This window comes from Pelophylax lessonae (assembly GCF_965119305.1).
Source record: "Pelophylax lessonae genome assembly, chromosome: 3".
Classification (NCBI taxonomy): domain Eukaryota; kingdom Metazoa; phylum Chordata; class Amphibia; order Anura; family Ranidae; genus Pelophylax; species Pelophylax lessonae.
The window spans coordinates 370,202,327-370,208,944 of NC_138770.1; positions in this window are offsets into that span (position 1 = coordinate 370,202,327).

The following is a 6,618-nucleotide window of genomic DNA, read 5'->3' on the forward strand; positions in this document are numbered from 1 at the left end:
CTTCGTAGATTTGCAGTGGTCTGATACTCCTTCCATTTCAATATTATCGCTTGCACAGTGCTCCTTGGGATGTTTAAAGCTTGGGAAATCTTTTTGTATCCAAATCCGGCTTTAAACTTCTCCACAACAGTATCTCAGACCTGCCTGGTGTGTTCCTTGTTCTTCATGATGCTCTCTGCGCTTTATATTAAATTCATATAAAATCAGGGAACACAAAAACACATACTGAGTATAAAAGACCTGAAACAAGGTCCAAAGAACAGTATACAATTATTGGGCAGTTTGTTAGGGTAACAATTCCATACAGAATATATAATTGATATTGCAATTTACGCAATCAAAATACTTGGCATCATGAGAGTCCTGTTGACGGATGCCGAAAGACACGAGGTGCCGTCCAACCGGGTCAACTGATGTCGTATTCAAACATTCATATTAGTACATTCAATATTGCTCAACATTTTTCGCCTTTTTCAAAGCTTCATCTGGAGCTTTTACTGGAATATTCTGTATAATAAATAAATATGTTTTAGAGATACAGGTCCTTCTCAAAAAATTAGCATATTGTGATAAAGTTCATTATTTTCTGTAATGTACTGATAAACATTAGACTTTCATATATTTTAGATTCATTACACGCAACTGAAGTAGTGCAAGCCTTTTATTGTTTTAATATTGATGATTTTGGCATACAGCTCACGAAAAACCAAAATTCCTATCTCAAAAAATTAGCATATTTCATCCGACCAATAAAAAAAAAGTGTTCTTAATACAAAAAAAGTCAACCTTCAAATAATTATGTTCAGTTATGCACTCAATACTTGGTCGGGAATCCTTTTGCAGAAATGACTGCTTCAATGCGGCGTGGCATGGAGGCTATCAGCCCGTGGCACTGCTGAGGTGTTATGGAGGCCCAGGATGCTTCGATAGCGGCCTTGAGCTCTTCCAGAGTGTTGGGTCTTGCGTCTCTCAACTTTCTCTTCACAACATCCCACAGATTCTCTATGGGGTTCAGGTCAGGAGAGTTGGCAGGCCAATTGAGCACAGTAATACCATGGTCAGTAAACCATTTACCAGTGGTTTTGGCACTGTGAGCAGGTGCCAGGTCGTTCTGAAAAATGAAATCTTCATCTCCATAAAGCTTTTCAGCAGATGGAAGCATGAAGTGCTCCAAAATCTCCTGATAGCTAGCTGCATTGACCCTGCCCTTGATAAAACACAGTGGACCAACACCAGCAGCTGACATGGCACCCCAGACCATCACTGACTGTGGGTACTTGACACTGGACTTCAGGCATTTTGGCATTTCCCTCTCCCCAGTCTTCCTCCAGACTCTGGCACCTTGATTTCCGAATGACATGCAAAATTTGCTTTCATCCGAAAAAAGTACTTTGGACCACTGAGCAACAGTCCAGTGCTGCTTCTCTGTAGCCCAGGTCAGGCGCTTCTGCCGCTGTTTCTGGTTCAAAAGTGGCTTGACCTGGGGAATGCGGCACCTGTAGCCCATTTCCTGCACACGCCTGTACACGGTGGCTCTAGATGTTTCTACTCCAGACTCAGTCCACTGCTTCCGCAGGTCCCCCAAGGTCTGGAATCGGTCCTTCTCCACAATCTTCCTCAGGGTCCGGTCACCTCTTCTCATTGTGCAGCGTTTTCTGCCACACTTTTTCCTTCCTACAGACTTCCCACTGAGGTGCCTTGATACAGCACTCTGGGAACAGCCTATTCGTTCAGAAATTTCTTTCTGGGTCTTACCCTCTTGCTTGAGGGTGTCACTGATGGCCTTCTGGACAGCAGTCAGGTCGGCAGTCTTACCCACGATTGCGGTTTTGAGTAATGAACCAGGCTGGGAGTTTTTAAAAGCCTCAGGAATCTTTTGCAGGTGTTTAGAGTTAATTAGTTGATTCAGATGATTAAGTTAATAGCTCGTTTAGAGAACCTTTTCATGATATGCTAATTTTTTGAGATAGGAATTTTGGTTTTTCATGAGCTGTATGCCAAAATCATCAATATTAAAACAATAAAAGGCTTGCACTACTTCAGTTGTGTGTAATGAATCTAAAATATATGAAAGTCTAATGTTTATCAGTACATTACAGAAAATAATGAACTTTATCACAATATGCTAATTTTTTGAGAAGGACCTGTATATACCAGAGAATTTTTTCCTTTTCAAATATATTGTGAAAAATACAATTACATGGAATTGACAACTGCATAGTACATTAATCACATATAGTAGTTTATGTCAAACATAGTAGGCTACCACTCAACGTGTGATCACATCGAGGCTGAGGAGGAGCCGTGAGCGAACAGGGGCGAAACTGCCGACAAGTGGTTGTATGTGGGGGTCCATGCCGTAGAACATATTTAATCACAGTATACATAGTGTGGCACAGTATACTCTATAAAATAATTATAAATTGCACATACCTGTACAGTATTATAAGGTGAGACATATGCCTCAATATCATATGTGGATAACGGGGGGGCATTATTGTGGATTTGCAGGATACTCATGTAGTCAATAGGTAATCAACTAACAAGGAAGGATGATGGCCTGATTGTCATCTGTATTCAAACAAAATGTATACACATGTGCATATTAGAATCAATGATTATGGTTAATATGCCATGCACCCAGTGATTGTATCTTAGAAGATTTAGATAAATGCTTGTGCATTTAAAGTGGGTAACCATAGAAAGAAAGTATGTATATGGGAAAATGGTATAAAAAGACCCATATATAAAAGAATATCAGGTGGTATGCCGTGTAGATAAGATAATTAAAGAAACAATGTAGCTCCCATGGTATCAGGGGGGGGGGGGGGAAGAAAAGCAGCAAAGAAGATAACAAGCCTCACCGATGCATATGTTTTAGAAAACAGCCTTCCAACAGTCTCAATGGCACACCAGTGCTGTAATTAAAGTTCTAAATAGAGACCCATCATAAATGTATAACGTAGTATGAAATAAACAAGCAGATATACTGCATGGGTTAAACTATGTCATTGAGGGGATACATAGGTAAACAGTCTGTGGCCAAGAGATGGTGGTGCTGAACATATGCATCAAAAACCTTAAAGTGCTATAACATGCAATGGGAAGTGATTATAATTCCAAGATGGCCCCCGCCAGGTAAGGTAGACGGGTATAAAGTCAATGCAGGGTAAAAAAGGGGGAATAGCAGCGGCTTACCAACAGGCCTGATAGTGAGTCATTATTGTAACTTGAGTCAAAAATAAGACCCATCAAAATAGATACTGTTAAAAAAAGGGATTAAAGTGAATAATTCTTTCCTCCCCCGCCTGATTAAGAAGGATCAAGGGGATGCCATTCGGCGGATCATCCAACTGCAACATTTTGCTCTTCAGCGGTTTAACATAAGATATCTTTATTTGCGGACGATATTTTACTGTTCCTTACTTCGCCAAGGATTTCGTTGCCTAACCTTTTGGCTCTTTTGGACTAGTTTGCTCTCTTTTCTGGTCTGCGTGTTAATTCTGCCAAATCTAAAGCGATGTCCGTTTCTTTGCCCTCTGAGGACGTGGTGGCTCTCCAAGAGGCCTTTCCCTTCAAATGGCACCCTGCTTTACCCTACTTGGGCATTAAGCTATCTCCCACGTATGACGGTCTTTATGCTGTTAATTATCCGCCCCTCTTTCGCCACTTGACGGACCTGCTTTCTTCTTGGTCCCATCTCTCATTATCTTGGTTCGGTAGGATCACAGCCGTTCGTATGACCTATCTCCCTAAACTGCTATATTATTTTCGTGTGTTACCGGTTCCAATTCCCTCCCATATCTTACGTATTCATCAGCGTAAAATTTTGAAATTTATTTGGGGCTCTTCAAGACCCTGCATTAATAAACGCATCCTGTATGCTCGTAGGATCTCTAGAGGGTTCTCGGTCCGAATCTATGGGCATACTACACTGCGGCATCCATAGCCCCTCTCTCTCATTTGCACGATACGTTCCAAATGCCATTATGGGCCACAATAGACCTTATGGACGCCTGTCCAGTCCCTCTCTCGTCTATCCCCTGGCTCCCTCCTAAATTTCGTCCGCCAGACCTACGTCCTTGCCTCCTTCACTCACTTCGCCTCTGGGACTCCATTAAATATTCGGCCAATTTGATTTCCCCCCATTTGCCTCTGTTGCGGCTCTTCCCTTGCCCTATGTTTCCCCCCGGCCTTGATAACCCACGTCTGTTTTCGTGGTGGACGGACCATGGCTTTGTGGATGTCCACTTGTTATGGATTGAAATGGATTTTACGGTAAGTCAAAAATCCCATTTTCTCTTTCGTTCATTGACGAACACAGCTCCTTATCTTGACTACGTGGGAAGCCCCAAAGCATTGTCAAATATGAGGGGTGGGAACAGTAGGAAAAAAAATACTTCCTAAGGCTAAACATAGCCAACCAGATAACATGGAGCAGAATCATAAAACTGGAGCTCACCTGAAAAAAAGTAAAACACCCTCAAAGAGGACCAAGTCCTCTAAACAACAGCCTACAAAACCTTGCGGCTGAAGGAAGCATCCACAGATGCCAACACATTCACCTTATAAAACTTTGTAAACGTGTGCACAGACGACCAGGTAGCCACTTTGCAAACCTGCATCACTGACGCCTGATGACAGAAGGCCCAGGAGGCACTAAGCCCCCGAGTAACGTGCGCCTTAACAGGGAAAGGAGGAACCTGACCCTTAATGGAATAAGTCTGAACCACAGTCTGTCTGATTCATCTGGAAATGGTCACAGCAGAAGCAGTCAACCCTTTGCAAGGTCCATCCACAAGGACAAATAGTGAGTCTGACTTTTGAAAAGACTGCGTAGCTGCCCGGTACACCCTTATTGCCCGAACCACATCCAGGGAATTCAAGGCAATTTCCTTAGGATTCTTAGGCCTGGGACACAGGGAGGGCAACACAATGTCTTCATTCAAATGAAAATCAGAGACGACCTTTGGAAGGAACAACTGACATGGACAAAGAACCACCTTATCCCTGTGAACCACCAGGTAAGGCGGACAACAAGACAGTGTCCCCAGCTCCGACACACTGCACGCAGAAGTAATAGCCACCAAAAAAGCCACCTTCTGGGACAATGTAAGCAGGGGAATCTCCTGAATGATTTCAATGGGAGGTTCTAGGGAACTGACAATACAAAATTGAGGTCCCACGGCGGCAATGGAGACCTCACTGGAGGAACCAAGTCTCTCACTCCCTGGAGAAAAGTACGCACCAGGGAGTGTGTGGCCTACAGGCGTTGAAAGAAAATCGCCAAAGCCGAAACCTGGCCCTTGATGGTACTCAAGGCCATGTGCTGCTCAACCCCCCGTTGGAGGAAGGCCAAGATCCGAGTCACTGAAAAGAAGCGAGGGTGAACCCTGAGGGATTCACACCATGCAATGTACGTCTTCCAAGTACGATGGTAAATCTACCTAAAAGAAGATTTTCTAGCTTTTTAACAGAGTAGGAATCACTGAGTCAGACAACCCTCTATCCTTCAGCACCTGGCTTTCAACAGCCAAGCAGTCAAAGCCAGTGACTGTTAAGCAGGATGGAAGATTGGCCCTAGTGACAACAGATCTTCCCTGAGAGGAAGTCTCCAAGGACCATTGGCGACCAGCCATACCAGATCTGCATACAAAGACTGGCGAGGCCAGTCTGGAGCCACTAGGATGACCGGAATCCCTTCTGCCTCGATCCAGCGCAGGAGTATGGGCAGAAGCTTGAGGAGGAGGAAAAGTGTAGATCAGACAATACAGACTCCAAAGAGCCACTAATGCGTCTGTGGCGTCAGCTAGAGGATCCCAGGACCATGCCACAAACCTCTGCACTTTCCTGTTAAGGCGAGAGGCCAACAGAGCCACCTCGGGAGTACCCCACCGGAGACACAACTGATGAAATGACCATTCTCCCTGCTCCAAAGCCTTTCAACTCACCCCCATCACCAGCTCAACACCCCAGGCTGACCTAAAAAGGTATGTCCACCCCGGGGGGAGGGGGGTGTGGGCAGATGGTAGGCAAAGGCCTGCAGAAGACCATAAATAAAGGGGGGACACCGACTGGGAGGGGTGGGAGCCCGGGGGTCCGACCATCCCAGGGAGGTGCCCACGTCTACCCCAAAACCCTCCAGGGGTAGAGGGGGGACAGCTACTTACCACACCAGGAACAGTGTGGGCACCACTCCTAAGAGACCACTGCTCCATCGTAATGTGGGACGCTGCAAAGCCAGTTGTATGCACCCTCGCAAGATATTTAACTCGCAGGCCAACCCCCGTCCAGTGGGGCTATAAACGACAACAAATACAAGGGTGCATCGGCCTAGTGCATTATCTCTTAAACAGGTTTTTTAAAATAATAGAGGCTCTGAAGAAGAGGCGCTGCCTCGAAACGCGTAAGCCTGCACAGCTTCAGGGTACGATCCAATCCCGATCTTGCTGCTGAGGATTTTATATCTATTTGATGTGCTTTTTATCAAGAAACTCATTTGTGAGTATTTTTAATCTATCATTTTAATAAACCTGTTTAAGAGATAATGCACTAGGCTGGTGTGCCCTTGTGTTTGTTGTCATTTATAGTGTTTCCGGACCACCCTGGTCCAGCGAG